Source organism: Herpailurus yagouaroundi, unplaced genomic scaffold, assembly GCF_014898765.1.
Source record: "Herpailurus yagouaroundi ecotype Mexico unplaced genomic scaffold, PumYag 197, whole genome shotgun sequence".
Lineage (NCBI taxonomy): Eukaryota > Metazoa > Chordata > Mammalia > Carnivora > Felidae > Herpailurus > Herpailurus yagouaroundi.
This window is the reverse complement of record NW_024412428.1, coordinates 29,210,646-29,230,793: the sequence shown is the minus strand read 5'-3', so window position 1 is coordinate 29,230,793 and position 20,148 is coordinate 29,210,646.

Sequence of the window (20,148 nt, the reverse complement as noted above, 5' to 3'; positions counted from 1 at the left end):
TTTTGTTTTGTTTTGTTTTGTTTTGTTTTGTTTTGTTTTGTTTTGTTTTGTTTTAAAATGTTCTCAGTATCATTTCAGACGTTCTTTGTCATTAAGTCTTGCCCATTTCTAGTTCGGTTTACTATATCAGTATTCTTAGGATTTTGTCAAGTTTGTTGCTACTTTGAATGTGATTTGGATTTTTTAGCCTTTTAATTTTCTAATTGGTTAGTACTAGTACTTAGAAAAGCTATTAATTTGTGTAAGCTGATTTTGTATCTGGTCATCTCACTGACCTCTCTTATCAGTTCAGTTAATTTGCCTGCACTTGTGATCCAGAAGGTCATACAAAATATTGCTCTTACTGTTGGTGGGAATGAAAATTGGTGTAGCCGTTCTGGAAAACAGTGTGGAGGTTCCTCAAAAAATTAAAAATAGATCTATTCTATGACCCAGCAGTAGCACTGCTAGGAATTTACCCAAGGGATACAGGAGTGCTGATGCATAGGGGCGCTTGTACCCCAATGTTTATAGCAGCACTTTCAACAATAGCCAAATTATGGAAAGATCAGCTGATGAATGGATAAAGAAATTGTGGTTTATATACACAATGGAATACTATGTGGCAATGAGAAAGAATGAAATATGGCCTTTTGTAGCAGCGTGGATGGAACTGGAGAGTGTGATGCTAAGTGAAATAAGCCATACAGAGAAAGACAGATACCATATGTTTTCACTCTTATGTGGATCCTGAGAAACTTAACAGAAGACCATGGGGGAGGGGAAGGAAAAAAAAAAAGGTTAGAGAGGGAGGGAGCCAAAACATATGAAACTCTTAAAACCTGAGAACAAACTGAGGGTTGATGGGGGGTGGGAGGGAGGCGAGGGTGGGTGATAGGCATTGAGGAGGGCACCTTTTGGGATGAGCACTGGGTGTTGTATGGAAACCAATTTGACAATAAATTTCATAAAATATATATATATATATATATATATATGTTGCTCTTGATTCAGTTTAATGCATTTGGCCTTGAGTTGTTTCTTTTTTTAAATCTAATACTAATATTACTGGACATGTCTGTTTTGTCATCCTCTTCCTGGGAAATAGTTTCTCATCTCTTTATTTTCAAACTTTGTATGTGTACATGTGGTGAGTGTGGATTGTTTGTTTGATTTAGATCTGGCTTTAAAACAGAATTTTTAAAAATCAGATCATAGAATATCTAGCCATTCATTCGATACATATTTACTGAGGGACTCATCAGGGGACAAAACCAACATCCATCTCTGCCTTCATGACCGTGACATCTAACCCACCCACACTCACTGTGGCCCCTCTCGTGTTCGGACGTGTTCCCATCAGCTTGTTTTACGCTTTCTATTTTCATGTATCTTTGTTATTTATTTTTCTCCAAACTTGCTTTGTATCAGATTGGGATTTTTTTTCCCTCTTTAATGGTCTGGAAATTACACATCTTATTTCTATTTTTCTAGAGGTTGCCTTAATTTTCAACAACTAAATTTTTCTATCAAGGCCTAGAGTTAGTATCACACTAACTCTAATACGATCAGTATGAGACTCTTAGTACCCTAACAGCATGTCCAGACCGTGACACCGTTATTCAGAATTCTAGCTGCCGCCTACAGTGGATATTTTTATTATGTATCTGTATTTTTTGGATTAATTATAACTATTACTGAAGACTTTGCTCAACATTATTTTCCATATTCAACCTTCCTACTTCTTGCATCTGTTTTTCCTTTTTGCCATAATAAGTTCCTGAGCAATTCTTTCAGAGAAGTTCTGTGAATGGAAAACCTCCGGAGTCATTACATGTCCTCATACTGGAATGCCAGTTTGAATGATTAGAAAATTCTAGGTTCAAAATTATTTTCCTCCAGAACTTAGAAGATTTTTCTGCCTTAGCTTCTAGCACCTGTGTATCTAGTGAGAAGTCTGATGCCAGTCTGACTCATTCCTTGACAGGTGCATGTTACAGAAACCCAACTCAACCAGCTTCAGCAAAGTAGGGAATTTATCAGCTCATACCTGGAAAGCCCAGGGGTGGAGCTGGCTGTGTCCAGTGGTCCAAACAGAGTCATCAGGGTTCTTTTCCATGTCTTGTGGCTCTATTTGTCTGTGTTTCTATGTTGGGCTCATTCTTCCTACTGTGACAAGCTTCCTCTATGCAAGAAAATAACTACACACAGCTACAGCCAACATCCCTGCTCCCACATAACCCAAAAGAGAGAGACCCACTTCCCCATTAACACAGGAGAAAACCCTGGAGAGGACTCTGAGTGAGCCCTTTTGGGTTTTCTGCCCTTCCTGAGCTAATCACACTCTCCCTATGGCCTGGTTTGGATGGGTGGGGGTGGGGGACGATGCTATAATTCAGTCTCATCTGAATGGCATGGACAAAAGGAAAATCACACAAGAAAGGTAAAACTGTAACTACCATTGTCCACAATAGTAGATAAGATTTCTCTTTTTCTGGAAGCTTTTTCAGATTTTCTTTTTTCCTTGGAATCTGTCCTTTTTGCCAGGATTTTCTGGTATAGATTTTTAACATTAGTTCTACTGGTTTTCGGTGACTGCTTTAAAACAGATGATGCTTGGGGCACCTGGGTGTCTCAGTTGATGAAGTGACTTCAGCTCAGGTCATGATCTTGTGGTTTGTGGGTTTGAGCTCCACATCAGGTTCTCTGCTCTGAGCACAGAGCCCGCTTGAGATCCTCTGTCCCCTTCTCTCTCTGCCCCTCCCCCACTAGCACTCACTCTCTCTCAAAAATAAAATAAACATTAAAAAATAAAAAATGTAATGAAATAGACGATTCTTGTCTCTCTTTAACATAAAGAACTATTTCTCCCATGATTTCCTTCCTTCCTGGATTGATCCTTTTTGTCTTTTAACTTTTTAACTGTATATTCCATCTCCATGTATTTTTGTTCTGAATTCTGATAGATTTCCTGAGACGTATCTTCTAGGTCACAAATTGGGGCTATTCCATTGCTCAGTCCTCTTATTTGAATTTTCCATTTCATATTTTTAACTTTCTAGAACTATTCCTTGCTCTCTGAGTCCTTCTTTTTCAGAACAGTCTATTTTTGTTATTGTTTTAATGAGTGCACTTCCCTCGCAGTTTTTTTTTTTTTCTCAAACTTCTGTTTCCTGAATTGTCCCTTTTTATTCCAAGATCAGAAGCTCTTCTTCTTAATCTTGGTACTTCTCTTTCATGCTGTTGGTTCTCCTCAAGTGTCTGATACTCATTGGTTGCCCCTTCATACTGCGAGCAGTGTGAGTAGCTGACAAATGTTTCTTCTGCAATTGCGTTGATTGGTTTCCCTAAAAGACATTTCTCTTGATAGGGTTCTTTGTGAGGGGGCTGTCCCAGAAGGGAAGCTAGAGCATGGGGCTGCAGGCAGCTGGGGAACCCTCGCCAACTGCCAAGGTGAAGGGGACTCTACTGTAGCAATGAAGAACTCAGTGATTTCCCTTCTGGGAAGAAGGTCTTTCCTTCTCTCCCCTTTGTATCTCTTATGAAATCTGGAACTTCCTCAAGGTCACCTTGGTTATTTCACCTCCAGACCCTCCAATGACCTAAGAAATCTTCCCCCACGAGACACCTTCCCCATGTCTGCTTTTTTAGCCACACTTGCTGTTCGGCAAGAGGTTAGTGAGAATTACAACTAGCCCTTCTAGTCTGAAGGCAGTTCTCAATTGAGGTCCTAACAATTGCCCCAGGACCCTCTTCTTGCTCCTTAAATTTTCAGAAGCTAAGCCCATAGTGGCCTTCATTCTTCTCTAACACTACAGTTATTTTCTTCCACGTAGATTCTGAACTATGGTTTTCTTGGCTCTTTCCAATCCCATCCATTTGAGGAATTCCTCCCAATTTCTAGCATTAATCTCCTTTTACTGTTTCGAGAAAATCATAGAGGAAAAAAAAAGTGGCCTCCTATGTTCTGACTGATCCCTACTATATGTGTTCCAAAGTATTTATTATACAATATTTTTATATATTGAACTCCCCAAGGAGTGCTAAAAGGGAACCAGTTTGCTAGAATTCGATTTATATACAAGGGAGATGTGAACAAATTTTTTGTTTATAATATGCAGTGAGTGCCAGACACCATGCTAGTCACTTTATATGCATTCCCTCTTTTATTTTTTTAATATAATTTATTGTCAAGTTAGCTAACATACAGCGTATACAGTGTGCTCTTGGCTTTGGGAGATTCCCATGATTCATTGCTTACATATAACACCCAGTGCTCATCCAAACAAGTTCCCTCCTCAAGGTCCATCACCCATTTTCCCCTCTCCTCCTCCCCCCCATCAACCCTCAGTTGGTTTTCTATATTTAAGAGTCTCTTATAGTTGCCTCTCTCTCTTTTTGATTCATTTTTTCCCCTTCTCTTCCCCCATGGTCTTCTGTTAGGTTTCTCAAATTCCACATATGAGTGAAAATATATGATACCTGTCTTTCTCTGACTGACTTATTTCACTCAACATAATACATTCCAGTTCCATTCACGTTGTTGCAAATGGCAAGATATCATTCTTTCTCATTGCCAAGCAGTATTCCATTGTACATATAAACCACATTTTCTTAACCATTCATCAGTTGATGGACATTTGGGTTGCTCTTTCCATAATATGGCTATTGTTGATAGCGTTGTTATAAACATTGGGGTACATGTGCCTCTATGAATCAGCACTCCTGTATCCTTTGGAAAAATTCCTAGTAGTTCTATTGCTGGGTCATAAGGTAGTTCTACTTTTAATTTTTTGAGGAACCTCCATGCTGTTTTCCAGAGTGTCTGTTCCAGTTTGCATCCCCACCAACACGGCAAGAGAGTTCCCCTCTTCTCCACATCCTCGCCAATATCTGTTGTTTCCTGAGTTGTTAATTTTAGCCACTCTGACTGGGGTGAGGTGGTATCTCACTGTGGTTTTGATTTGTATTTCCTTGATGATGAACGATGTTGAGCATCTTTTCATGTGTCTGTTGGCCATCTGGATGTCTTCTTTGGAGAAGTGTCTATTTGTGTCTTCTGCCCATTCCTTCACTGGATTATTTGTTTTTGGTGCATTTCCCCATTTAATAAATACTAATTCTCATAAAAAACTTGGTGATCCATAGATGAAGGCTGAGATGGGGGAGATGGGCAATCTCATAACTTACCCAAAGTTATACAGCTAGTAGGTCACAAAGACAAGCTCCAAACCCAGATATCTCCAATCTCAAGACCCAAGAAAACCAAACACTATATATAGTATCTCCAAGCAAGTAAATGCTCAGATTATGTTATGATAATGTAATTCTGTCACTTCAAGTGTTGATTGAATTAAGTGAGTCTATCTTTAGGCCAATCTAATGGTCAATCAAAGTCACTTACTTGGGGAATTTGGCATTGGGGCCCTGCGATTTTTGATAAGTCAGGGAAGAGGCAGATATGCTTGGTGCATATGTGAGTTAAGAAAAACAGTCAGCCAAGGAAAAAAAAAGGGAATCAAGCTGACAAAGGAAAGCAGAGACCCTGAGGCCCCACAGGGTAGCTGACGCAGCTCCTGGTGGCTTTTCAGTTCCTGGACTCAGCCTCCTGGGAGCCCTTTTGCCATCTCTCCTCCAGTATTCGATGAGGCAAATTTTCCTTTTTGCCTAAGCCAGCTTGAGCAAACTGTGACCAAATGGTCTCTAAAGAAGACAAGCATAAAGCAATTGTTATCCCTCACCTCCTGTGTGTGTGTGTGTGTGTGTGTGTGTGTGTGTGTGTTGATGGAGGGGCTATTTAACTTCATTCCAAAGGCCTCTCAGTGGTCATCTGGAGATGATAAAACCCTTTCTTACAATAGGGTCCTATCATGCACAAGCAACACAGGCTCTGCAGTATGATTTCTGAGACACCCCAAAGGCCTTTTGCCCTCCCCACACTCCTCCTGCTCCTAAAACTGCACCATTACAAGTTAGCTCGTGGGTGTAAGCCTTGTTGCCCTGAAAACTGGTAGCATCTCCACAACACAGCATGTTTCTTATAAGCAGAGACTGGCCCCATTCATATTGGAGTCTTCCCTGTACATAGGACCATACTGGAGCGGGACTGGGCACACAGGCCTGTGGAATAAATGAACCGAGTGGAAAAACAAGGGCAGAAGGGGAAGGCGAGGGCACACACACAGAAGCCTTCAACTTCACCATTTTGAGCTAGGTTGGTTCCAATCATAGGTGAGCCGTAAGATGACAGTTAGGAAGAATTGAAAAATCCTGAACTAGATGACAGACTACATCCGTCTTTGCAGTTTCCATTTACCTTTACAAGCATTAATACCACCTGGCCAGACTCATTTCAATGAAGAGGAGTAGAAAGGTTTACATGTTCTCGGGGATTGAAGGGCATAGAAGGGGGCGGGGGGAGAAAAAATTGCCAGGCAGAAAAGCAGAGTTGTCTGAATCTCTCCCTCCTGCTTTCTCTTTTCCCCACCCCTGCTCTATTTCATAAGTTTTATTGCCATCCTGACATTATCTACATCATGATTTGAAATTCATTCAAGCAGACTAACTTGTGGTTGCGTTTGTAAAATTTGAAAAAACAAATTTAATTTCTTTCTTCGGAAAAAAACTGCAGTGTTATAAATACAACTAAGGGACTGTTCATGTGCACTCAGTGACTGGAACAAGCAGATGCATGGTTTTAATATCCATTTTCATAAGCCTGGAGGTTAGCCTCCCGACAGTACCCAACAGGAGTCCATATGATCTTTTCAAAGCGCTCCACTAATGAGCTACCATTGTGTGTGCAAACAGCCCTGTGAGAAGGGGGAGTCATACCAGCCTCATCTACAAGTGAGAAGACTGAGGTCTGAGCAAGGGAGGTGAGTTTTCCCAACTGCACAGCAAAGCCATGGCAGTTCCCTGTACTCAATTCCCTGAGCTGGGTTCCCGTTTGACATGAAGCTCCCTCAGGCAGTTAATTCATAGATTCTGACATGACCATGGGGTAGAATGGAGGTAGAAATTCCACAAATGGAGATAGACTTAAAGCATATGTTATATAACATCTGTGTGCATGTCCAAGCTCAAAAGAAAATTTTCACATGGCTCATGGACAAAGGTTTTAAGAAAAATCATGGCAGTCTCAGGAAGAGTATTCTTCCTGATAAACATGAGTGGAACACTATTCCACATGGATGTAGGGCCCAAGGAGTATTTCTGTATACTATTCTTGGTCTCACACAGGATGTGAATCTAATTGGAATTGTTTTGATCCACATCTTGAATTTTCCAATGAACAACCCATTGCCTAATTGGCCCCTTGAGTTAGCAAATGGTTGCTATTTTGACGACTGAGTTTTCCTATCTATAACAACTTTTTACTCCATTCAGCTCAACATACATTTATTGGGCAAGGAACAATGCTGGATATTGGGCAAGGCAAGGAAGGAGAGAGGAGATGGGAAAGAAAGATAAATAATACGCAGTCTGGTTGCCTCCAGAAACATAAAGTCCCTTTGAATAAATAGCTAAGTTAGAGGGCAAATGGCATTTGATACTACAAAAGAGGTAAAGATATCAAAAGGCAGAGGAAGAAACAATGAATGTTGTAACAGGATGGCAAGGGGCAGAGGAGGGAAATTATAGGGTTTCATGAAGGAGGCAGCATATGAGCTGGGCCATGAATGAATAAAATATCAAGAGATGAAGAGCAGGAGGGCATTCTTGACCAAGGGAACAGCATAGCGAAGACACAGGAGGAAGTAGAAAGACAAAGAGTGGGTAAGCGGGAAGTGTGAGTGGAGGTCAGGTTGTAAAGGACCTTGAAGTTGGGTCTGCAAGCAGGAGATGCTACCAAGCGTTTTCAAATGAGGGCTCAAGAGCTCCCTGCTCACCTGAAATAACTCGGTTATGTCTAATGAAGAAATAAGCTATGGTTTTTAAAAATACTGTATTTGGTGGGCATCCGGGTGGCTTAGTCACTTACACATCCAACTCTTGATTTCGGCTCAGGTCATGCTCTCGTGGTTTGTGAGTTCAAGCTCTGCAACCATGCTGTCAGCACAGAGCCTGCTTGGGATTCTCTCTCTCCCTCTCTCTCTCTGCCCTCCCCTCACTCACATGTTCATGCTCTTCTCTCTCTCTTTCTCTCAAAAATAAATAAACTTAAAATAAATAAATAAATAAATCACTAAGTCACTGTATTTGGAGGCCGCTTTGTTACAACCGCTTAGCCTTAGTCTAATAAAAACACCCTCATTTTTACAAATGAGGTACCTGAAGTTCAGAGAAGACAAGTGCCTTAAACAACATCATGTGACCAATCTGTGGCAGAATGAGGGTCAGACAAGGAACTTTCAGCCGGGATGCTCCGCTGCCTCAAATGATGTGATGAGGATGATGACGATGATGGTGGTGAAGATAATGGTTGTGATGATGTTGGTGATGATGCTAACGAAGATTGTTTGTTTTTGATAAACTGGTCTTTAGAGGTTTTGTTTTGTTTTTTGCGTCTCCTTTTCTTTACACGTTTCTATTTTTTAATCTAAAGTCACCCAACAGATTATCCATGTACCCACTTTAATCAATTACCTAGGGGTGATACATCCCTGAAACTTAATTACAACATTGTTTCCCAGACTAACATTATCTTACAGCGTAATCTAAAAATCACCTCGGAAAGACAGGACAATTCATTAAAAATCACTAATGTCTGAGGGATTTAAAGAAGCAAAGCGTTCATTTGGAGAATGAAAAATCAACGCACATTGGCTCTGGCTGGTCCGGGTCTGTCACGCTCTGTGTACGTGGGATGCTTCACGTTGCTGAAGCCCAAGTTTAATTAACATGCTTATTCTGTGGTGGTACTTCCAGTCTAACAAATTAAATGTTTAAACAGCCAGTGCAAACATTTAGATCTGAGTCAAAATTGTTTGCACTCTGCCAGTTTAGGCATTTAATTTATTATAATCCTTTCCATAATACATGCCTTGAAAGTCATTTTTTTTGCACTGAAAAATATCTTTAGTTTTTCAACTGACAATATAGAATCTGAGACTATCGGAATGTGATGGGAGAACTAATTTGGACTGCAATCCATGGCACTAAATGACATAATAAATGAATCTTCATCTGTCCTGACTTCCCCCAGTTGACCAGGTGATGACAATGACAGGTGCCAACTCCGGGTCTGACTTTTGCCCCATAAATCTCTGCTTTTGTAGACAGATCCTACAGCAAGATGAAACAAGAATCTTGCAAGACTCTCCAACATTTCATCTTAAAAGCCTTTCCCTAGATCCTGACCTCTTCCTCTCTGCAGCTATTTTTCCAGAATATAGAATTTTGCTGGCTCTCAACAATTACCCCTTTCCTGGGGCTAAAGAAAGTGAAAAATGCACTGGAAAGAAAAATGGTAACAGAAGCTCCATTGAAGCAATGCTGCCCGCACTGATAAAGATCTCAGGCCAGCAGCCAAAGTAAGAGGCTGGACAGACCAGATCTCCAGAGCAATGACCCTCTGTTGTTCCAGGTGACCACAAGGTGGCAGTGAAGGTCTTCTTCGCCCTGCCCATTGGAATCTCCCCCCCACAAACCCCCAACCCCAGATACCCTGCCTCCTCCCCACCGTCACCCAGAGAAACAGACCAATGCACACAGATCTGTAAAAGCACCAATGTAAAATTTACATTTTGAATAGATACCTTTGTTTTATTGTGAACAACAAGGAAACTGGAAATTGGTTGGAAGTCCCCTTCAATGGCTCTTGCTTAAAAAAATGGCACATTGTGCTCAGACCAAGTGGAAAATATCAGAGTAATAGACACTTGTCACACAAACTCATTAAATCTTATTTTTCTCATCTACTGAATGAGGGGTGGTCCCCTCTTATCCCTGAGGTTTCTTCCAGTGACCCTTCCAGACAGAGAGTAGAATGGCTCAAACGCATCAAGAAGTTTGGGAGGAGGATGGGTGCTGTGTGCTAAAAGTCACCAGAAACTAAACTCAAACTATTCTAAACTAAACTATTCACTCTCTGGCTCTTCAAGCTTCCATTTCCTGCTCAGAAATCTTTCAGGGTCTTCCACAAAACATCCCATATTGTTTGGGTTTTTTTTTTTTTTTCTTAATGTTTATTTATTTATTTTGAGAGAAAGAGAGAGAGAGGGTCAGAGAGAGGGAGAAAGAGAGTCCCAAGCAGGCCCTGCATTGACAGAGCAGACACAGGGCTCAGTGTCACAAACTGTGAGATCATGACCTGAGCCAAGATCAAGAGTCAGACACTTAACTGACTGAGCCACCCTGGCGTCCCCCAGATTGTGTCTACCTGGAGACTGAATTATCCAGAATCAATCTTGGTCAGATTTCGTATTGAGGCTATATCTACCCAAAAAATTGGCTGGTGGAAAAAAACAATCAACTCAGATCAATCCAGCTTTCTTTGTTTTCCCAAATAGTTTTGTTGTTTAGACACACTAGATTTTTTTTTCCCCCAGAGCTAGCTCCAGAACTTTCCATTCAAAATACATCTGTGAAATGAGAAAGAATGTCTGGCCCCTCACCACATGTTGTTCACTGGTTAAATGGTGGGCGCATTAATTGAAAATAGAAGACAAAAATCCTTTCTCACTGAACATTTATGCTGAGACACTTTTAAATATTTTTGATGTCTAAGTATTGTAACCAAATGAGGCATTTGCTTTTTAAAACCACTTTAAAAAATTAATCATAATGCGAACTAACGTTACTTACTATGTGCCAGGCAGTGTGTTAAATACATTGTATGTATTGTCTCATCAATACATCGTATGTATTCTCAGTAGACCCCTATAAGGAAGGAACTGACATCTTCCCCATTCTATAGATGCAAAAGCTGAGGTTTAGGGAGCTGAGGTCACCTGACCGAGGTCATGTAGCTGGAAAGCATATATACATATTTGACTGCAAAGTCCCAGCACTTCAAGGCAGTTTATCTAGCTCAAGTTCTGTTTTTTAATTTTCTCATAACCCTCAAGGATGAGCCCTCTTTTTTACTAAGACCTGGAGAATTAAATTTATTTAATATTTTTGACATGAGACCAATTCATTAAACTTTCCAGTGGCAGGCGCAGACTTATGGTCGAAAGGATACCAGGGGTCACTTAGGGAAACTCCTGGCCACTGAAGGTGATTCTGCACTCTTGGAATTAAGGAATCCACCCTGTCTTAGTCCATTTGGGCTACTATAAAAAAATACCATAGGCTGGGTGGCTTATAAACAACAAACATTTCTTCCTCACAGTTCCGGAGGCTGGGAAGTTCAAGGTCATGACACTGGCAGACTCAGTGTTTGGTGAAGCCTGTCTTCCTAGTTGCAGACAGCCGACTTCTCTCAGTCCTCATACGGTGGAAATTGGGAGAAAGCTCCCTGGGGTCTCTTTTATGTGAGCATGCACCCCATATGTGACTTAATCACCTCCCAGAGGCCCCACCTCCAAATACCAACACACTGGGCATTAGGATTTCAATATATGAACGTGGAGGCAGACACAAACATCCAAACCATAGTATACCCCTGTGGCCTCAGCTACCATTTAAGTGCCTTCCCTCTTGTCTTAAAGTTCTAGGGACACAGAGAACAGCCAACTACCACATTCCTTCTGAGAGTGAACTTGAGGACTATCAAGAAAATATACGACTCTTAAGCCAGATATGATGAGAGGTCCTCCAGTCCTGTACTGTGCTTCCAGATAGAGATTATATAGTCAAAAATAATAAAACTTACAAATCACAGAATATTAATGAAAATCACTAACTTTTCTGAATATTCACTAGAGTGCAAAGGGCTTTACCTTTGTTAACTCATTTGACAGGAGGAGAGACTGGGGTGTAGGAGAGGTGAAGGAACTTTCCCAAAGCCATACAAACAGAGAGCCAGTGACGCTGGAATTTGAATCCGCTGTGCTCTGATTTTAATTTGATAAATGCTTGCTCTGTGTCCCTGGGTTGGGCTGATGTGGAGAAGACAGGGGAGGCACCTGGATTGGCAGAATCTTGGGCAAAGCACTGAAATGACAGCACAGTTCCCTGAGAAAACTGGTGCTATTTCTTTAGATGAGTCCCCCCACCTGACTGCCCTCAGTTTCCTCATTCTCAAACTTCCCTAAGGACCCTTTTTTTTAACTCTGAAATTCTAGGATTGGGGTTCAAGGAGGATAGATGGGCTGCAAAAGAAAACAGGAAAGTAGCAAGTTGGGAGACCAATGGACCCACTGGTCACCATAGCTTCCTGGTTCTTTCTGCAGGAATTCTGTACCAGCCAGGAACTTCTTCCATTCTCCACATTATGCATTCAGCATTAGACCTCTGTTTTATCTTCAGCATGTTAGTATTACACATTTATATTTTGCCAGTTATCTCTTCTATTAACCCGGGCACTCTGCAAAATGACTTGTCATTAATAACGTGAACTGGCTTTTTCAGTTTAGACAGAAAGGAAGATATGGAATTGAAGGAACTGTGTTATCTAATGCATTTTCAAAGAGATTTGTTTGGAGAGAGCGCTTGTTAGAAATACCTAAGCAGAGAGCATCAAATCTTCGACAAAATATATATTAGAAATATTGCTTAGAGGACTTTCAGGGATTAAAGTCTACCAGCATTCATTGCTTCAAATTTTATGACAAAATTTTAGCAGCATGCATATTAGAATCTTACAACCACATTCCTAAATGCCAACACCCCAATCACAAATTCCACCCCTATTGGGACGTGGATTTGAGGGTATGTTTGTTCAGGGAGGCAATTTTGGCTTTATTGTTTGGTTTGCTTGTTTACCTTTATAAATATAAGGACAGAATTTTAGAATGGAGTGGGACCAGACAGATTTTTCCCAACCCCCTTGTTTTATAGATGAGGAAATCAGATCCGCGTGCAGGAGCGCTCCCCAGGTCATATAACACAAAAGTCCTGCAAAGCCAGGCCTCTGAGCAGCTGCTTGACTCCTAGTGCCTCACTTTCTCCATCATGCCAGCCTCATAATCCACAAACAGACAGAACCAGAAACAAAGGAGCATAAGAGGACAATGTCATGAGTCAGCCACCAGTGAAGCCATCTCTGAGCCTAGAGAGAGAGGTTTCATGATGCTTACCAGAGCCCCAGAAAAGGGCAAACAGACCTGGTGTAGGGAATCTTCACAGAACAGGCGGAGCAGCTGTGGAGGGCTGAGCTGGCATCTGACACCCCAGGGGCTCGTGCCAAGCCTGGTGATTTACCTGGGAGCAGAGACTTATATGGAACACACATTTGACTGCAAAGCTGACAAGTCTTCCAAAGGCAATTCAGTGAGAAAGGATGAGATGTGGGGTCACGGAAGCCTTGAGTGTGAACCCCAGCTCTGCCTCTCACTGCTGTGACCTTGAGCAACTATCTCACTTCATCCGTCTGGCTCAGCAACCCCATCTACAAATGGAGACATCTTTGTGTGCTGTACAGCATGGTGAATGTGTAAATTTTAATATCGTGGCTTACGTTTGTAAGGTTTTGTACTGCGGTGAGAAACTGGCCAATCAACCATGATTTGCCTCTTCGGCAAGGACACACGCAGTAAACTCCGACTCAAGAGAAACAGGGCTGGGTTTGGATTCCTACAACCAGAGGTGGCCACAAATTATGCAGTGTTGGCCTGGACCTCCAGCCCAACCTTTCCGTTCCACCAATCAGCTGCTCTGCTTATGTTTGATTAAGTTAATTCAAACACCATCCAAGCCAGAGAAACACACTACCGCTATTGTAAGAGAGGCCCAAGACTGGAAGAAAGAATGCACTAAACAGCCCTGACGGGCAGCTGCACTATGAGTGAAGGGGAGTCGTGCAGAGCCCTCTGCCCCCTCTCCCCATGTTGGAAGGAGTCTGCCACGCCACTGGGTTTGTGGGCAGGCAAGAGATGACCAGCTACTCTTACCGAAGGCACGCAGCCCTCTATGACCCTGACAAAAGGTCAGCTTACCACGGAGGCCCCAAAGGGCGTCCAGAGCCTTTTAGGGACACATACACATGACTATGTAATGCATAGGATCAGCGACCTAAACCAAGAGACTTCCATTGCAGAGCCTATCTGAAGGCAGACCTGAGGAGGAAAAAAACCGAAGGGCACATAAAGTCCAGATGAATGGCTCAGAAATTTTACAGACAAGGTAACCCCAGGATTCTTGTCATAGGAAGGATCATTTCTCCAATGGCAGAGAACCTGCTGTCCAATCACTAAACAAACTAACCTGTACAATGATTTACTTCCTTGGCCTCGGTTTATCTTCTGAGTCTCAGTTTTTCTCATATATAAAAGGCAAGCCCTCAATTATACAGTCTCTTGGTTATCTTTCAGCTGACCTGAAGGAGAGGCAGTTCACAGAGAAAACTGGGCTTTAGAAAAAGAAAAGCAGAACAGTCCAGGTGGAGCTTTGGATGCAAAGGCCAGAAACACAATACAAAGCATGACTCATTGGAGGACTGAGTGAAAAGCTAAGGAGCCGGAGTGTGAGAGAGGGTGGTGGGAGAGAAAGCAGTCTACATGGCCTCCTCCCTTTCCTACTTCATCCTTGATACTCAACACCTGCCTGGGCTGGACACGAGCTTTTCTCCAACTTCAACAGAATTACAATACATTCCTGAGTATTGAAGAAAAGTGTCACATGGCCAAAGACATTCAGTCTGCATGCTAAATTTCTCTTGGAGATTTATTATACACTTTTGTATATTAAAGCTGTATACCAGGGCTCCTGGCTGGCTCCATCAGCAGAGCACGCAACTCTTGACCTCAGGGTCGTGAGTTCAAGCCCCACATTAGGTGTGGAACCTACTTTAAAACAAAACAAAACAAAACAAAACCTCTATCCCATCCTGCTGGCATGAAACCTGTTGAATTCAGTGTTTCCTAAATTTATTTGATGAAATAATCTTTGCATTGAACACTTTAAGATACTTGCATCACACACAGTGTGTTGGTTAGGGTAGTGTCAGCCGCTATAACACAGAAACCCCAAAATTTCAGTGACTTCTGCAACAAAAGTTTACTCCTTACTCACATGGTACAGTGCTCGTGTTAGTCATCAGTGGGTGCTCTTCCACATGGTGAGTCAGGGCCCTGATGACTTCCATTTTATGGCTTTTTCCTGGCCTAAGATTCAGAGTCCCCAGAATCCAAGTCAGCAGAGGGGAAGACAAAAAGGAAAAGCAGGCTCACCTTTTGACTGCCTAGCCACGTGGTCCCATCTAGATGCAAAGGGGCTTGGGAAATGTAGTCCCTGATTGGGCAACTAGTCTGCGGTATTAAAGGGACAGCACAAATTTTGGTGGGCTATCTCCACCACATCCAATGACTAAATACATTCCCTAAACTATCACTTTTTATCATCATGCCTTTAATCATGACATTCCATTTCCCTTTGCCTTTTGCCCCTTCCCCTTCCACAAATCCTCTTTCTCCAATTGGCAATTTCCTACCCACCTCTGGGGTCCAGCTGAAAGGTTGCTTGCACCATAAGCCCTTCCCTGACCTTGACCCCATTTCTCTTTTTGTGTGCCTGTAAGACTTTGGACAGTAGTCATCAAAACCTTGTGTTTATTTCCAACCAGAAGAGGAGTCGGATGGACAGGTCTGTGCCTCAGCCACCTTCATACCCCTAGTGTCCAGGGCTGTGTCTGCTAATCAGTAAGGACTCAATAAATAGGAAAAGAGAGAGGGAGGGTGTCAAGAAAGGAGGGAGGGAAAGAGGAGATGTGGCCTATGAAGGAACAGAGCAAGAAGAAGCAGCCCCTTCTAATCTGTGACTCTGTAATTAATAAGGACAAAGCACCTTTAAATAAGCGTTTTTGCACCCCTTAGGGGCCAGAGGTAAACATATGCCACTGTAGTCAATGTGCACCTTCATCTTTTTCTCTGACGGTTTGGGGGTTTTGTTTGGAATTTTGTTTCCTTTGTTTTTCTTTTTTCCTTAAATTGAAGCATAATCAAATATAACATTACATTAGTTTCAGGTGTTTCACATAATGATTTGACATTTGTGTTAACAGTAAGTCTAGATAACATCCATCACCGTACATAACCACAAAATTCTTTTTCTTGTGATGAGAACTTACAAGATCTACTCTCTTAGCAACTCTCAAATATGCAATACAGTCTTATTAAGTATAATCTCTGAGTGTTCTTCATAGATGACCTTTAACAGCATGCAAATTAGCACCCCTTCACACTTTCAATCTCAAGACTGATAATTACTGAAGTTCCATATCTGGAAGATGGCTGGATTATTGTTTTGGTCTGATTATAGTCAGCCTGAACTTGATAGAATATAATTTAAAAGAATACAACTAAAACAGGTTTAAAGAAATCTGGACAGGGGTGCCTGGGTGGCTCAGTCAGTTAAGCTTCCAACTCTTGATTTTGGCTCAGGTCATGATCTCATGGGTCATAAGATCAAGCCCCACATGGGGTTCTGTGCGGAGTGTAGACCCTGCTTGAGATTCTTTCTCTCTCTCTCTCTCTCTCTCTCTCTGTCCCCACCCTCCACCCCTCTCCCCTGCTTACATGCTCTCTCTCTTAAAATAAATAAACATTTTTTAAATGTGGACAAAATTTACAGCTATAAAGAGAAACTTTCAAAATGCAGTCTTACAATCTCTTTATTGGTATTCTCAGGACACAATCGGCTGCCCATAGAGCATGCCAGCCTCACTTCCCTTCATACCAGAGGAGGCACCTGACTCAGGCACAGGCACTGGAGAGGCCTCTCCTGCCTCAGCCCAGGGTGACACAGGGTTAGCTGCCACCGCCCCACGCATCCCCCAGGAGCCTTGTTGCTGATTCAGAGTTTAGTGTGCACCACTCAGGCAAGATTCAAACTTAGAATCACAGAGTGAGCCCTGATCAGGTCATGTGCTGAGTCAGAAATGGAAAAAAATGTGCAGGTCCTGAGATCAGGTAGGTGGGATTCCTGAGAGATTCCATTACAGCTGTTGGGAAGGACAAATCAAGTCCCGATGTTGGTCCTGCCTTGTCTCTAAGACACAACATAAACAAGTTGCTTAACTTTCCTCGGCCTTATTTTCCTCGTCTTTAAAAAGGAGCTAACTGTATCAGTTCTTCTAAATCAGATCAGGTATTCACATTAGACAGGAGACACCAGGGGAACAGGGAGGCATCCAAATGTTCTTGCCACCTTTCAAGCCCTATGTCCTCCAAAGGGGGAGCTCACCCTAGGGTGTTCCCTCTGGCATCTCAGTTACTGTCCAGCCACACAAAAATGACCAATTCAGAAGAGCTGCCATAAGTAAGAGCTGGAGCCTGAGTTGATTAATGTCCCACAACCCCGACAGCAGATATGTGTTTGACCAGGGTGTCATATGAGGTGTTGATGATAGTCATGACCTTAATGCCCAATCCCTCGTTTCACACCTTGACCCGATTTTGAACAGAGCTATCCCCCCTAAAAGTCAGTTTGGTCTGATGCTTGATGCCTTATTTTCGGCAGCTTTCCTTCCCAAGACACGCTGGCTTCATTGATAAGTGTTGCTAGCTCTTTATCTACATCATTTTAGAATAGGTTGCCAAGGCAACAGGATTCAGAAATGATTCTCATTACTGTACATTCCCTGACAAATGAGTGTCTGCATTTACATGGTCTCAACCAGTATTAGCTCTCCTCTCTCTGAGATAGAATGCCAACACTTAGAGTTTGCAGCACACAATTCAGTGTGTAATTATATATTGTCTCCTAATAATTATACATTGTCTTAGTGAACAATACAACTGTGGGCACCCTTGCCAGCCCACATTAACACTTCCCACATTAACACCCTTCCTCAATAACACACATTTTAGATGTCATAAAGAAAAATGAGATATTCATAAGAGTGTATTTATAAAGCAAACCCACACTCGGATTCCTGAACAATGCCTCAGTTTCCACTATGTGAAATCCCATGATTCCTAATCCTAGAGTGAACCAAATAGTTATCATTTGTCTTACCTACTGGTTTCCCTAGAAGGAAATATCATTGCTGTCAGTGTAGCAGGATTTGACAAAGACCTAGGAAGCCAATTCAAACTGGGACAGATCTCTACATATTTTCTAAAAGTGTGGAATGGGAGTGAAACCACAATGTCAAATGGTTTCCAACCCCAATGTGGATGCTTCATTTGGGTCATGTGCCTGCTCTGGGCCAAGGACTATGAAATCTATGCTAGTCCTGTAGAGATGTCCCACGACTTTTCCTGTTCACTAGGAGATGAAGGAAATCCATGGTGACAGCAGAGTTGAAAAGGGAAAATAAAAAATAATGAAAAAAATCTCCATGTGGATTATAACATCAAGCTCTTCCCTACCCCAGCCCGCATCCTTCTAGCTTCCCCACCCACCCCCACCCCCCGCCAAAAACAAGCTGTGGAGGAGATAACTGGACTACAGAAGGTCTGGGGTTGTGAGCACTGAGTTGCATTTTAAAAGAATTGGTGGCTCCAGGTCATTTTAATCAAGTTGCATGTCAGCTTGCAAATTTTCCAAATTAGCTGTAGCTGGAGGAGAGCAAGATGTTGTTCTTCTTTCCTAAAGAATAAAAACAGATTGTTGTGACACGTTCTCAGTCATAATGACAGATTGGAGCCGCTGTTTGTGGTACAAGTCAGAAAACAAAGCAACTTTTTTTCCCTCAAAATTGTAGCACTTGATTGATTTCTGTTGAGATTTGGGCATCTCCCAGTTTGTCAGCGATGTTGATGAAGTTCACAAAAATCTTGAAAGCCAAATGCAGACACAGAGACTGATTTAAAATGAGGTTGATTTTCACTGGGAAAGGAAGCCTTTTGGGCTTGAGGACAAGTCTTAGGAATGCTTAGTTTGGATGCTGTTCATATGTTGCTCTTTTGAAAAGTAAAGGCGGAGGTGAAGAAGGGATAGTTGACACTCTCCTATCCCAGAAGCTTCTCTGTTTCTGTAGCAGGAAGACCTCTGACAAACGGAAGCTATTTTCACCATCCTGAATAAGGCTGGCTCTGCACATCACTGTCTAGACAGGGGTCTGTGTATCCCCCCACCAGTCCCTTCAAAGGTCATCTGGCATCACAGCTCATCAGAATGGCTGTGGCACAGACAACTGGTTTTCACAAACCAGAGAAGAACGATGGTTTTGTGGGTTTTTTTAAGCTTAGGGAAAATCATAATTTGATGTCCACAGATTTATTTTATTTTATATTTTTAGAGTCAAAATACTTGTGTACATATTTTTTCTTTTTTCTTTTTTTTTTTAATTCCAGTTAGTTAACATACAGTGTTTAGTTTCAGGGATGACACATAGCAATTCAACAGTTCCATACGTCACCCAGTGCTCATCCGTACAAATGCATTCCTTAATTTCCATTACCTATTCAACCCATCCCCCAACCCCTCCCCTCTGGTAACTATCAGTTCTCTATTGTTAAGAGTCGTGTTTCTTGGTCTGTCTGTCTCTCTCTCTTTCTCCCTTTCCCCTTTGCTCATTTGTTTTGTTTTTTAAGTTCCATGTATGAGTGAAATCCTATGGTATTTGTCTTTCTTTGACTGACCTATTTTACTTAGAATGGTACTCCAGCTGCATCCATATCCTTGCAAATGGCAAGATTTCATTCTTTTTTTTGTGGCTGAATCATATTCCATTATATATATATATACACACACACACACACACACACACACACACACACACACACACACATACCACATCTTCTTTATCCATTCATCAGTCAATGGACATTTGGGATGCTTCCATAATTTGGTGATTGTAAATAATGCTTCTATAAACATAGGGGTACATGTATCCCTTTGAATTAGTTTTCTTGCATTCTTTGGAAGAACGGTTTTAGAACTGTCATTCATCATTAGGTCAATCAGTAAACATCACAGCTTAAGACTATGGTTCCAGAATCCAACCAAATGGAATGTTTAATCAATATTTGCATAATGTAAAGAAACAAACAGGAAGCCAGGGGGAATGAATAATTATGGGTTACACTGGAGTAATTCCTTAAGATGCCCAGAAACCCAAAAATAAATCAGCGCTTCTCATATCCTCAATATCTGTTTCCCTTACCAACCCATCCATTCTTCTTAAACCCACTCCCTGCCCCAATCCAGCCCTTTTACACACATGCATGCCTATAC